Source organism: Phyllostomus hastatus, unplaced genomic scaffold (assembly GCF_019186645.2).
Source record: "Phyllostomus hastatus isolate PE091 unplaced genomic scaffold, TTU_PhHast_1.1 phas_contig_80, whole genome shotgun sequence".
Taxonomy (NCBI): Eukaryota; Metazoa; Chordata; class Mammalia; order Chiroptera; family Phyllostomidae; genus Phyllostomus; species Phyllostomus hastatus.
The window spans coordinates 9,377,141-9,391,023 of record NW_025333960.1 but is presented as its reverse complement, the minus strand read 5'-3'; the positions used below and the strand labels follow the sequence as shown (position 1 = coordinate 9,391,023).

At 38.7% G+C, this 13,883-nt stretch overlaps 1 protein-coding gene and 1 pseudogene across 3 annotated transcripts in view; one reads left to right on the top strand and one right to left on the bottom strand.

Moving 5' to 3' along the window:
- ANKRD12 (ankyrin repeat domain 12) overlaps nucleotides 1-13,883 on the top strand; it is a 156,388-nt gene that overhangs the window by 17,359 nt on the left and 125,146 nt on the right. The gene's annotated exons all lie outside the window — the stretch shown is intronic.
- LOC123825973 lies at nucleotides 3,186-3,955 on the bottom strand (annotated as a pseudogene).

The following is a 13,883-nucleotide window of genomic DNA, read 5'->3' as shown; positions in this document are numbered from 1 at the left end:
TGCATACATTCTCCTCTAGGACTTTTATGGTGTTGTGACTTATATTTAAGTCTTTTATCCATCTTGAGTTTATTTTTGTGTATGGTGTAAGTTGATGATTCAGTTTCATTTTTTTTTGCATGTAGCTGTCCAGCTCTCGCAACACCATTTGTTGAAGAGGCTATTTTTACTCCACTCTATGCTTCTGTCCCCTTTGTCAAATATTAGTTGACCATAGAGACTTGGATTTATATCTGAGCTGTCTATTCTGTTCCACTGATCAATGTATCTATTCTTATGCCAGTACCAGACTGTTTTGATTACTGTGGCCTTATAATGTAGTTTGATGTCAGGTATTGTGATTCCTCCTACTTTGTTCTTCTTTCTCAGAATTGCTGCAGCTATTCAGGGTCATTTATGGCTCCATATAAATTTTTGAAATGTTTGTTCTATATCTGTGAAATATGTCATTGGTATTTTAATAAGAATTGATTTGAATCTGTAAATTGCTTTGGGTACTGTGGACATTTTTGATGATGTTAATTCTTCCAGTCCATGAACACGGTATATGCTTTCATTTCTGTCTTTCTTAATTTCTTTCTTCAGTGTTGTGTAGTTTTCTGAGTATAGGTCTTTTACCTCCTTGGTTAGGTTTATTCCTAATACTTTATTTTTCTTTTTGGTCTATCAAATGGGATTTTTTTCCTGATTTCTGTTTCTGATATTTTATTGCTGGTATACAAAAATGCCTTCAACTTCTGAATATTGACTTTGTATCCCGCTGTCTTGCCAAATTCACTTATTAGGTCGAGTTGTTTTTTGGAGAAGCCTATAGAACTTTTTATGTACAGTATTATGTCATCTGCAAACACAGTTTTGTTTCCTCCTTTCCAATTTGGATGCCTTTTATTTCTTTTTATTGTCTAATTGCTGTGGCTAGGACTTCCAATACTATGTTAAATAGAAGTGGTGAAAGCAGACATCCTTGTCTTGTTCCTAATTTTAGGGGAAAAGCTTTTAGTTTTTTCCTGTTGAGTGTGATGTTGGCTGTAGGTTTCTCTTATATGGCTTGTATTGAGGTATGCTCCCTCTACTCTCACTTTGCTGAGTGTTTTTTATCATACATGGGTGCCATACCTTATCAAATGTTTTCTCTGCATCTGTTGATAGGATCATGTGATTTTTGTTTTTTACTTTTTTTAATGTGATGTATTCCGTTTATTAATTTTTGAATATTGTACATCCTTGGTTCTTACCGCATCCTGGTAAGAATCCCACTTGATTTTGGTGTGTACTCTTTTTAATGTATTACTGGATGCGGTTTGCCAATATTTTGTTGAGGATTTTAGGGTCTGTGTTCATCTGCTATATTGGCCTATAGTTTTCTTTCTTTGTTGTGTCTTTATCTGTTTCAGGATTAGGATGATACTGGCTTCATAAAAAAGAGTTTGGGAATCTTCCCTCTTCTTGGACTTTTTAGAATAGACTGTGAAGGATAGGGGTTAGCTCTTCCTTAAATGTTTTGTAAAATTCTCCTGTGAACCTGTTCGATCCAGGGCTTTTGTGTGCCAGGAGTTTGGGTTTTTTGGGGGTTGTTTTTGTTTTGGTATTTGTTTTTCCTTTTTTTTTAAAATTGTTGTTCAACTACAGTTACATCCATTTGTGCCAGGAGTTTTTTGATTACAGTTTTGATTTCATCAGCTGTTATCCATCTGTTCAGGCTTTCTGCTTTTTCTTTATTCAGTTTTGAAAGGTTATATGTTCTAGATATCTGTCTATTTCATCTGGTTTTCAAATTTCTTGACATATTTCTTTGTAGTAATTCCTTACAGTCCTTTGTATTTCTGTAGTATCAGTTGTAATCTGTTTCATTTCTGATTTCTTTTTTAATTTGGGTCTTTTTTTTCTTGATGAACCTGCTTAAAGGCTTCTCAATTTTGTTTCAAAGAACCAACTCCTGGATTTATTGATATGTAGCATTGTTCTTTTAGTCGCTGTGTCATTTAATTCTACTCTGATCTTGGTTATTTCCTTCCTTCTACTTACTCTGGGCTTTGTTGTTGTTCCTCCAGTTCTTGTAGATGTAAGGTTAGCTTGTTTATTTGAAATGTTTCTATCTTTTTTAGGTAGGCCTGTATCGCTGTAAACTTCCCTCTCAGGACTGCCTTTGCTGTGTCCCATAGTTTTTGGACTATTGTGAGTTCATTTCATTTGTTTCCATAAACTTTGATTTCTTTCTTGGTCTCATTCTTAACCGTTCATTGTTTAATAATAGCATGCTATTCAATCTCTATGGATTTGAGTGTTTTGTTTGTTTATTTTTGTTTTTGGTATTTTTCCTTGAGGTTGGTTTCTAGTTTCAGACCCTTGAGAAAATGTTTGATATGATTTCAATTTTCTTGAATTTCTTGAGTTTATTTTGTGTCCTACCATGTGGTCTATGTTTGTAAATGTTCCATGTGCATTTGAAAAGAATGTGCATTTTGCTTCTCTGGGATGAAAGCTTCTATATATATCAGTTAAGTCCATTTGATCTAGGACATTGTTCAATGCCACGCTATCCTTGTTGATATTTTGTTTGGAAGATCTATCCATTGTTGACAGTGGGGTAATAAAATCCCCTAGGATAAGTGTATTGCTGTCTGTATCTTTCCTGAAGTCCTCCAAGATGCTCCCTTATTTGGGTGCTCCTATGTTGTGTGCATATATGTTTACAATGTTTATGTGTTTTTGATGGATTCTTTCCTTAAGTATTATGAAGTGTCTTTCTGTGTGTCTTTTTATGACCCTTGTTTTGACGTATGTTTTGTCATAAGTATTGCTAAAGTGGCTTTTTTTCTTGTCCATTTGCTTGGAATATATATTTTTTTTACTTGTTCAACTGTCACTTTATTGTAAAGATGATAGAATTAATTACAAATATAAATGATAACTCGTTAGTCTTTCGTCAGGCAACAAATGTTATTCCAAGCACACTGCTTATTCAAAAGTGATCATCGGACAATTGAAAATGTGGAGCAAGAAGGACAAGAAACATGTTCCTGGCCAACAGACTGTTTTAATTCTGCCATTGGATGGAACTTGTGCTTTTCATTTTTAGGTGGGGTGAGCTGGACTCCAGTAGAAGGTGACACAGGAAGCTTTTGTCACAGCCTGGCTTCTACTCAGTCAAGTGTTTCCAGCTGTGTTAATCTAGATCAATTCATTTACATAACTGGCTGTTCTTGGGCCTTCTTTGGAAGTAGCTTTAGATCTGCAGTGCACTTGGCAATTGTCTCCTTTTCTTGCTGTGTGGAGATGCTCTGCACCACGGGCTTCTCCACCCAATTTATCATGTGCTCTTGCTCCTTCTGACACATCATCATGTTCTGCACTGAGATGTGATAATCTAGGCAATTCTTTACTTCCTGGTGCACTCTATAAAACCTTTCCCGGTAAGTGACCTCCAAAGCCATAGCAATGTTATTCCTCTGGACATTGAAAAGATAATGGCACTTTTGAACCAGTGCCTGCTGGGACTTCTCCAGATCAATTGCATCCTGGATATCCTTGATGGAAGCCTGCTTTACTTCTGGTTGGGGGATTTTTTGCTCATTGAGTTTATCAACAAACTTCCCAGTAGAGATGCTGTATTTTTAACCATAAAGACAAGCAGCCCTATGGTTGATACAGCAAAAATGGTCTCTGGAGTGACCATGTATATTTCTTTGAACAGGAAATATAGGATAAGCACGGTTCTGAGCACATAGGGTCCTCTTACACTGGTTTTAGGATAAAGGGACTGGAAGAATTCCTCAGGGATCAGCCCGTGGTGAACTTTTCCTCCATATTCTTGAAGAGGTGGTACAGGGGCAAGACTTGGCTATCTAGTGTGGAAGATCCTTGTTGCCTGCCATGCCCCTGGCCCAAGAAGGGCTGCATTCTTTAGACAAGGGCCTGCTGCAGCAGCAGTGGGAAGTATCACTCGAGACAGCATGGTCAGTGAGGGTCCACTTGGAATTCTTGTCATCCCAGTGACCTGGATGAGAGAATCTGCCAGGGGTAGGAGCAAGATGGTTCTGCTTGGAATATTTTTTTCACTTTCAGTCTGTGTATGTCTTTTGTTCTGAGGTGGGCCTCTTGTAGGCAGCATATGTATGGGTCATGTTTTCTTACCCATTCAACTACCCTGTGTCTTTTGATTGGAGCATTTAATCCATTTACATTTAAGGTTATTATTGATAGGTACTTATTCATTGCCATTTTACCCCCTTGGTACCTGTGTTCTCTCTCTCTCACTCTTCTTCTTCCTCTTTTCAAAGCAGTCCCTTTAGCATGTTGCAGCGCTGGTTTGGTGGAGGTGAATTCTTTGAGCCTTCTTTTGTCAGAGAAACTTCTTATTTTCCCATCCATTTTAATCGAGAGCCTTGCTAGGTAGAGTAGTCTTTGCTACTCTACCTTTGCTAGAGTACCTTTGCTACTCTTGCAGGGCTTTGCTTTTTATTACTTAGAATATATCTTGCCATACCCTTCTGGCCTGTAGTGTTTCCCTTCAGAAGTCAGTTGCTAGCCTTATCGGAGCTCCCTTTTGTATGTTAGTTCCTGTTTCTTCCTTGCTACCTTTAAGATTCTCTCTTTGTATTTGAATTTTGCCCTTTTAGTTAATGTGTCTTGGAGTGGGCCTCTTTGGGTTATCTTGATTGGGACCCTTTGTGCTTCCTGGGTTTCTGTGACTTTTTCTCTCATCAAATTAGGGAAGTTTTCCATCATTACTTTTACAATCAGATTTTCTATTCCTGGCTTTTCTTCTTCTCCTTCTGGTATGACTGTGATACTGATATTGCTATGTTTTATGTTGTTCTGCAGGTCCCTTAACCCCTGTTTATTCTTTTTGAGTCTTTTTTTCCTTTCTTGCTCTTTCTGGGAGTTTTTTTCTACCTTGTCCTCCTGCTCACTAATTTGATCCCCTGCTTCATCGAGCCTCCTTTGATTTCTTCTACTGTGTTCTTCAGTTCAGAAATTGTATTCTTCATTTCCTCTTGGCCCTTGTTGATAGTTTCTATGACCTTTTTCATGTTGATATAGTTTGTAGTAAGTTCCTTGTAGTTTCCCTGTAGTTTTTGGTAATTCTCAGTGAGCTCATTGAGTTTCCTTGCAACCATTGTTTTGAACTCTATCTGAGAGTTGGCTTGCCTCTGTTTTGTTTAGTATTCTTTCTGAGGATTCCTCCTTCCCTTTTGTTCAGGAGTTGTTTCTTTGTCTTCCCATTATTTGTGAGATGACTCTTGTTTGTCTCTGCTTCTTAAATTGATCTGATTTGACTCCCTGAGCTTGTTGAGATGTGAGTTTCTATGGTAATAGACCTGTGAGATTCAGGGTGTAGTTTCCTTGATCTCTTGAACTAGATGCTCTTGGCATGCCCTTTATGCCATTGATGTTGGCTCTCTGGATGTAGTTGAATTTGATTGTTGTTGGGTTGTTCTTTGGTGGGTCCTTCCCTCCAACTGGTTGAGTGAAGGTCACTCTGCCCATCACATCTTGTATGATATGCAGGTGCAGCCAGGTTTAGCCGAACATCATTCTGCTGTGTGTCTGAGGTTATAAGTCTTCTCTCTTGCTATTGTTTAGTTGTTTGTTCCAGGTGTTGTTCTAGGTGATTTCTCCTCAATTTACTTGGAATGCCACATTGGTCCTGGGAGGAGGTTAGTGTGGCTTCCATTCACTCCTCTGTTATCTTGCCTCTCCCAACATGGTTTTGATCTTGCTGCGATTTTGCTGTGACTTTACCACACCTTCTTTGTGGGTAGAGAACCAGGTAACTTCAACTGGGACAATGACTGAGCCTTTGTTTCCAGATCGTAGTGGTAGACCCACAATTCATCTCCAATTATGATCTCTGACGAAATCTGGTTCATTGGTAGCAGTTTGAATCTCATTAGCAACAGCAGAACGATGTTCCTTCTGCTGTGGTAATAGAAGCCAGGGAATGAATTTTGCCATGACATGTTTCATACCAAGATCCTGCATCAAAATGTTGGATACAGTTTTGGGAATTCCTGTATTAGTTTCTAGTTCTTGCACTGTCAGTCACTGATCTTTGTTCAGTGCAGCCCGTAGACATTTCGGCATTTTCAGGTATTCTGCTTGTTGCAGGCCTTCCATAATGTGGATTACTTTCAACAGATTCTCAATCATCTTTGAAGTATTTGTGCCATACTTTTATTTGAGCTGCACTCATTCATTGTCCCAGATGCCTTCTGAATCATCTGAATAGTTTCTGTGGAGGAATGTTCAGGCCTAACACAAATTTGATGCAGATCCATTGCTCTACTCACTCAGTCATTTGGAATGTGACGTGCTCTCTGAACAACATCTACTGCTCCCACTGACTAGTCCAGTGAAGTCATCATTGTTCATGCAAATGCATTCCAGTCCACTCCCCTTGGCTGCTAGGTTACATTGATGTCGCAAAAACCGGTTTCATTATATTAACTGTGTTTGCACTTTTTCCGGACATATCTCATATATATGTATATATGTTTGTGTATATACATATATGTGTATATGTGTGTGTGTGTGTGTGTGTGTGTATTCCTCCAAAGAAAAGTACCTTAATGACTTTCTCATTTATCTGTAGTCTCCTTCACCCCATCCCTTTACCCCTCAGTTTCCCAGCAGGTATGTCGATGTTCTGTAGAATATTAGTTTGGGATTGTTAGGGGTGTTTCTCAAGTGTCTATCCATTCTTTTTTTACTTTTTTATATGAAATATACTTTATTAAGTTCATCATTCACTCTTACTCCCATCCATCACATATTATCCTCATATATTTCTTTTTTTTGCTTTTTTGTCTTTTTATTTTTTAATTACACTTGATGTTCAATATTGCATTAACTTACGAAGTCATCACCCTGACAAACGTAGAATCCATCTGAAACCATATGTGGTTATTACAATATTACTGACTATATTCTCCATGTTATACTTGACATTCCCATGAGTATTCTGTAACTATTAATTTGTACTTCTAAATCCCTTCACCTTACCATCCAACCCCAAACCCTCTCTCATGTGGCAACAGCCAAAATGTTCTCTGTATCTATGAATCTGTTCCTTTTCTGCTTATTTGTTTTTTAGGTTCCATGTGTAAGTGAAATCATCTGGTAATTTTCTCTGACTTAATTCATTTAGCACAGTACAGTCTAGGTCCATCCATTTTCTTATAGATGGTAAGATTTCATTCTTTTTTTTATGGCTGAGTCATATTCTGTTGTATATATACTTTGCTTCTTATTCATCTATTTATCTATTCATACATACTTAGGATACTTCCATATATTTGCTCTTATAAGTAATGCTGCAATAAACATATGGATGTATATGTCTTTTTGATTTAGTGTTTTAGGTTTCTTTGGATATATAGCCAGAAGTCGAACTGCTGGATCTTTCTTTGTCTCATATTATAGCCTTTTTTTTTGGGGGGGGGGGGGGGTCTGTTTTGTCTGTTGTATGTATTGCTACCCTAGCTTTTGATTTGTTTCCATTTTCATGAAATCTTTTTTTTCCATCCTTTTACTTTCAGTCTGTGTGTGTCTTTTGATCTGAAATCTCTTATAGAGAGCATGTATAAGGGTCTCATTTTGTTATCCATTAAGTCACTGCATGATTTTTGATTCGAGCATTTAACCCATCTGCATTTAAAGTAATTATTGGCCCTGTCTGGCTAGCCCAGTTGGATACAACATTATCCCAGTGCGCCAAGGTTGCAGGTTTGATGCCTGGTCAGAGCACACACAAGAATCAACCAGTGAATGCATCAATAAGTGGAACAACAAAACCATTTCTCCCTCTCCCTCCCTTCTTCCTTCTCCCCTTTCTCTTTCTCTCTCTAAAAATCAATAAATAAAATTTTAAAAAGTAATTGATGGTATGTAGCTATTGCCATTTTATTTATATTTTTTTCTTCTTGAAGAAGTGCCTTTAACAATTCTTGTTATACTTGTTTGGTGGTGGTAAACTCCTTTAGCTTTTTCTTGCCTGGGAAACTCTGTATCAGTCCTTCAGTTCTAAATGATAGCTTTACTTGGTTGAAGCTCCTTGTAGCATTACTTTAAATATTTCTTGCCAATCTCTTCTGGCCTGCAAAACTTCTGTTAAGAAATCAACTGACAAACTTTTTGTAGCTCTCTTGTAGGTAACTAACTGCATTTCTTTTGCTGCTTTAAAATGGTCTCTTGGTCTTTAATCTTGGCATTTTAATTATGATGTGTCTTGTTGTGGGCCTCTTTGGATTCATCTTGCTGAGGACAGTCTGCTTCCTGGACTTGTATGTCTTATTGCCATCACCAAGTAGGAAAGGTCTCTGTCATTATGTTTTCAAATTCTTGCTGATTACATGTTTTCTACTTACTTATCTTCTGGATTGCTAATTTGATTATCTGCTTCATTTACTGTTTATTTTCTGTAATTCTCCATTTAGTTAATGTACTCTTCATGTCTCACTGCTTCATTGTTAATGTTTTCAACTTTTTTAAGTTGTTTTATTTCTCACTAAATTTTTTTAGCATTCTTACAGCATTATTTTGAATTCTATGTAGTAGATTGCTTTTATCCATTTCATTCTTTTCCTGAAGTTCTGCACTTTCATTTGGGAGATTTTCCTTTGTTGTCTCATTTTGGCTGCTTCTGTGTGTTTATTTCTATGTATTAGGTACAGCTGCGATGTCTCCTTCACTTGGTGTAGTAGCCTTATGTAGTAGATGCCCTGTAGGGGCTCAGTGACACAGCCTCCCTGGTCGCTGAGCTGGGGGCTTCAGACGCACCCCCTTTGTGGGCTCTGTGCACTGTCCTGTTGTAGTTGAGCCTTTATTGCTGTTGGCACATAAATGGGAGTGACTGGCGCCCAGGAAGATAGGCTGTAACTACAGCACAGGAGCTGCTGTGCAGGTGCCAACCCCATGGAATAAGACTCACTTCAGCTGTGCTTAGATACGTGCTGAGTCTGCCCATTGAATGTATTGTTCATAAAGGTGGTTGGGTTATAATCTAGCGTGGTCTGAGGCTGTCCATCTGGTGCACTGGCTCTATGGCCCTCTGGGAGGTACAAGGTTAAACACTACATGTGCCCTACCCCAGGGCCATTTTGAATGAGCTACAGAGCCATTGCAAATAGCTGCTACTTTTGCTGTGCTTGAAGGTGCCTAGGCGAGGCCACGCTGCAATTTGAGGCTGGCTGCCACTACTGCTAGGTCTCTGGCCACTTAGGAAGAGTTATGGGGTACACAGAGGCCAGATACTGCTTGTTTGAGTGATTTTAGTCCACAGCTTGAACCAAGACAGGTTTTTTATGGAAAAGCCACTGGAAACAATCCGGCGTACTCACATTGGGGCCAGCCGGGTCTCAGGGAATCACCTGGGTGGGATGAACAGTGTTAGCCTCAGATATGGCACTTGTTATCAGCCTCTGTAGGGGAAGAGCTCAGCAAACAAAAAGTGGCTTCTGCCTGTACTTGTGTCTCAGAGAAAGCTGCTCTTCCAACCCTCACCCTGCAGCCAGACAATTCAGTTTCTCCCCATTTGTTCCTAGTGTCTTTCGAGCTGCTGCCCCAGCCCTGGAGCTCAGAGCAAGTGAGTCTGAGTAAGTCAGTACTCAGGCCTTTTAAGATGAATGCCTCGGTGTCTAGGAAATCTCTGCCTCATTCAGCCACAGTCTCCCCTGATTTTTACAATCAGAAGTTATGGGGAGTTCTCTTCTGGGACTGGAACCTTTAGCTGGGGGTTCTGATGTAGAGATGGGACCCCTTGTTCCCTAGGGGGACCTCTGCATACAAGGTATGAGACCAGCCTGTTCTGCATCTCTTTCCCATCTTCCATGTTGACATAGTTTCTTCTTTATATCCTTTGTTATAGGTTATCCATTCAGCTAGATTTCAGGTATTTTGAATGATGGTTGTTATATGATTTAGTTCTAATTTTGATGAGGTGTGGGAGGCTTCAGGTATTCCCCATCACCTTGACCAAAACGATTTCAATTCTTGAGTACCTACTTAAAAGCAATTCTCAAACAGAGTGTTTATATATAAACATTTTAAAGCCTTTCTTACGCCTGAAATTATCATTAATTAATCCTTTTTTAAAGATTTTATGTATTTATTTTCAGAGAGAGGGGAAGGGAGGGAGAAAGAGAGGGAGAGAAACATCAATGTGTGTTTGCCTCTGACATGGTCCCCCACTGGGAAACCAGCCTGCAACTCAGGCATGTGCCTTGACTGGGAATCGAACTGGTGATGCTTTGGTTTGCAGCCTGCACTGAATCCAATGAGCTATACCAGCCAGGGCAATTAACCCTCACTTTTAAATGATAGCTTATTTTTGGACTTGTGGCTAAGATGGAGGCGTAGGTAGATATACATTGCCTCCTCGCACAACCAAAAGTACAAAAAAAAAAAAAAGAAAAGAAAAACAAAAAACAACCACAACTGCCAGAAAATTGAACTGTATGGAAGTCCAATAACCAAGGAGTTAAAGAAGAAACATTTATCCAGATAGGTAGGAGGGGAAGAGACAGGAAGATGGGGCAGAGAGGAAATGTGGTAAGGTGGCAGCTGGAGGACCAGGTGGGCAAGGCAGCAGCTGGTGGTCATACCTTTGGGTGTGGATAAACCAGGAGGAACAACTGGGGAGCAAGAGAGACTGCTCAACCAATGGTTCCAACACTGGAAAACTCTTCAGCACTCAAAAACTCTGGCTGTAAAAACCTATGGGGGTTGCAGGGGTGGGTGAAACTCCAAGCCTCACAGGAGAGTTTGTTGGAAAGACCCACAAGGTCCTAGAACATACACAAACCCACCAACCCTGGTAATCAGCACCAGAAGGGCCCAAGTTGCTTGTGGGTAGCAGGAGAAGTGACTGAAAGCTGGCTGAGAGCAGAGCAAGCAGCTTTGTTCCCTTCTCTGACTCCTCCCCCACGTACAGCACTACAACACAGCAATGTGGGTTTCCTCGCCCTGGCAGATACCAGGGGCTCCACCCCTTGAAATGTAACAGGTGTGCCAAAACAAAGAAATATGGCCCAAATGAAGGAACAGATCAAGACTCCAGAAAAAGAACGAAGTGACCATGCAGAGTTCAAAACAATGGTAATTAGGATGCTTACAGAAATGGTTGAGTATGGTTGCCAAATAGTAGAAAAAGTGAAGACTATGCAAAGTGAACTAAAGAAAAATATACAGGGAACCAACAGTGACGGGAAGGAAACTGGGATGCAAATCAATGCTTTGGAACAGAAGAAGAAATAAACATTCAACCAGAGCAGACAGAAGAATTCAGAAAAAATGAGGAGAGGCTTAGGAACCTCCAAGAGAACTTTAAACATCCCAACGTCCGAATTATAGGGGTGCTGGAAGGAGAAGAAGGAAGAGCAAGAAAAGGAAAACTTATTTGAAAACATAATGAAGGATAACTTCCCCACTCTGACAAAGGAAATAGACTTTAGGAGTTCCGGGAGGCTGTGAGTCCCAAAGAATTTGCACCCAAGGGAGCACACACCAAGGCACGTCATAATTAAGTTATCCAAGATTACAGATAAAGAGAGAATCTTAAAAGCAGCAAAAGGAGACAGTTACCTACAAAGGAGTTTCCATTAGACTATCAGCTGATTTTTCCAAAGAAACCTTATAGGCAAGAAGGAGCTGGAAAGAAGTATTCCAAGTCATGAAAGGCAAGGACCTACATCCAAGATTGCTCTATCCAGCAAAGCTTTCATTTAGAATGGAAGAGCAGAAAAAGTGCTTCTCAGAAAAGGTAAAGTAGTTAATAATCACCAAGCCCTTATTATATGAAATGTTAAAGGGACTTATCTAAGAAAAAGAATGTAATCAAAACTATGAACAGTAAAAGGGCAACAAATTCACAACTATCAACAACTGAACATAAAAAAATCCCACAAACTAAGGAAACAACTAGAGCAGGAACAGAATCGCAGAAATGGAGATTACATGGAGGGTTATCAGCAAGTAGCAGGAGGGAGAAGAATGAGGGAAATGGTACAGGGAATAAGAAGCATAAGTGGTAGGTACAAAATAGATGGGGAGGTTAAGAATAATATGGTAAATGGAGAAGCCAAAGAACTTACATGTAAGACACGTGGACATGAACTAAGGTGAGGGAATGCTGGGGGGGCGTGCAAGGCAGAGGGGAATACTTGTTTGAAATTCTTTTCCTTAAACATTTTGAAAATATACTGCATTGTTTCTTGCATCATATTGCCTTTTAGAAGTTCTGATATCAGGTTTTTTTTTTCCCGTGTGTGTGACCTACTGTTCCTCTCTAAAACATTCTGAATTTTTTTCTTTTGCCTTTTACAGTTTATAATGTGTTTGGCTGGATATAGTTCCCTTATTGTTACATTTGGCACTTGGAATCATTTGTTGAAAATCTGTTTTACCAAGATTTATTCTGGATACTTTAATTTGATATCTTTTATCTTTCCTCCATTTTGGTGAATTATTGGTCAGTTTTTCAAGTATTTCGTTGTCTTCCTTTTTTTTTTTCCTTTCTGCCGATTCTATTATGTGGTTTCTTGTCACATCTAACTTCTCCTTTTCTTTTAACTTTAGTATTTTTATTTTTCTTTTTGTGCCACTTTCTAATGCCTTGTGCACCTATCCTTGACCTGACTTTTGTAGGTCACTAATTTGTTCTTTGGCTTTTCCATTCCATTATATATCTAATCTGAAGAGTTGTTTATTTGAATTACTATGATTTCATATTGTATTTTTTGTTTGCTTTGTTTAGTCCTATTGCACATTAGCATATTATTAATCTCATCTCTGAGGTTTTTAAATGCTCTAAGACAATATTCATATGTATATCCCATTAATTCTGCTTCATATAGGTGGTTTAGTGTGAGTTTAGACTTTATTCAAGTTCATGGAGAAACTAATAAATTAAGCAGGGCAGCAATATCATGTTTAATTGATTTATTTTTTTAAGTAGTATCACCTGATATTTAGTTTTTTTAAATCTTCTCCCAAGGATATGTTTATTGATGAGACAGACAGATAAGACAGACACAGATATCAATGTGGGAGAGAAACATTGATAAGTTACCTCCTATATGTGCCCTGACTGGAAATTGAACCCTCAACCTTTTGATGCACAGGACAATGCTCCAACCTATTGAGCCACCTGCCCAGGACTTTTTAGTTTTAAAAGATCATTCTGACTACTCACTATAGAAGGTAAGTTGGGGGGAGGGTGTAATAGAGTAAGAGGAAGGGAGGAGTTGGGGTGTGTGTGTATGTAGTAGCCTATTTAAGTGATAATGGTGGTTTGAGATTCAGAAATGATGGGCAGCAATTGAGATGGAAAGACATGAATTTAATTTGGGATATGTTTCAGAGCTTGAGTCAACATTTCTGAATTTTTGGATTAAGTGATGATGGATGGTGGTGACATTTATTGAAATGGGTGGGTGTGGAGGAGGTTTGACAGGAAAAATCAAGAATTTTCTCTGGTCTTTTTTTTGGTGTATATGCCTATTAGACATTCTTGTGAAGATATCAGATAAGCAAGTGGAAGTACAAATATGGTGTTTTAAATAAGGACTGGAGATGCAGATTTGGAAGTCAGTGGCACTTAAAGTTGTGTTTAAACTTTAGTGCCACGGCACTAATTAGATCACTTACGGAGTATGTGAGAGAATAGAAAGGGTTCCAGGATTAAGTCCTGAAGCACTCACAACTTTTGTAAATTCTGCGGAAGAGAAGAGGTTAAGAAAAATGGAGCATCTTTTAAAGGCTTATTTTATCATTTGTATAATTTTCAGCATAATAATTTATTATACTTTTTAAGCCAGATTTTTATAAATGGATATTTAGATTTCCCCCTTAGTGTTTTGGGCATACAAATAACATTTTAGTGG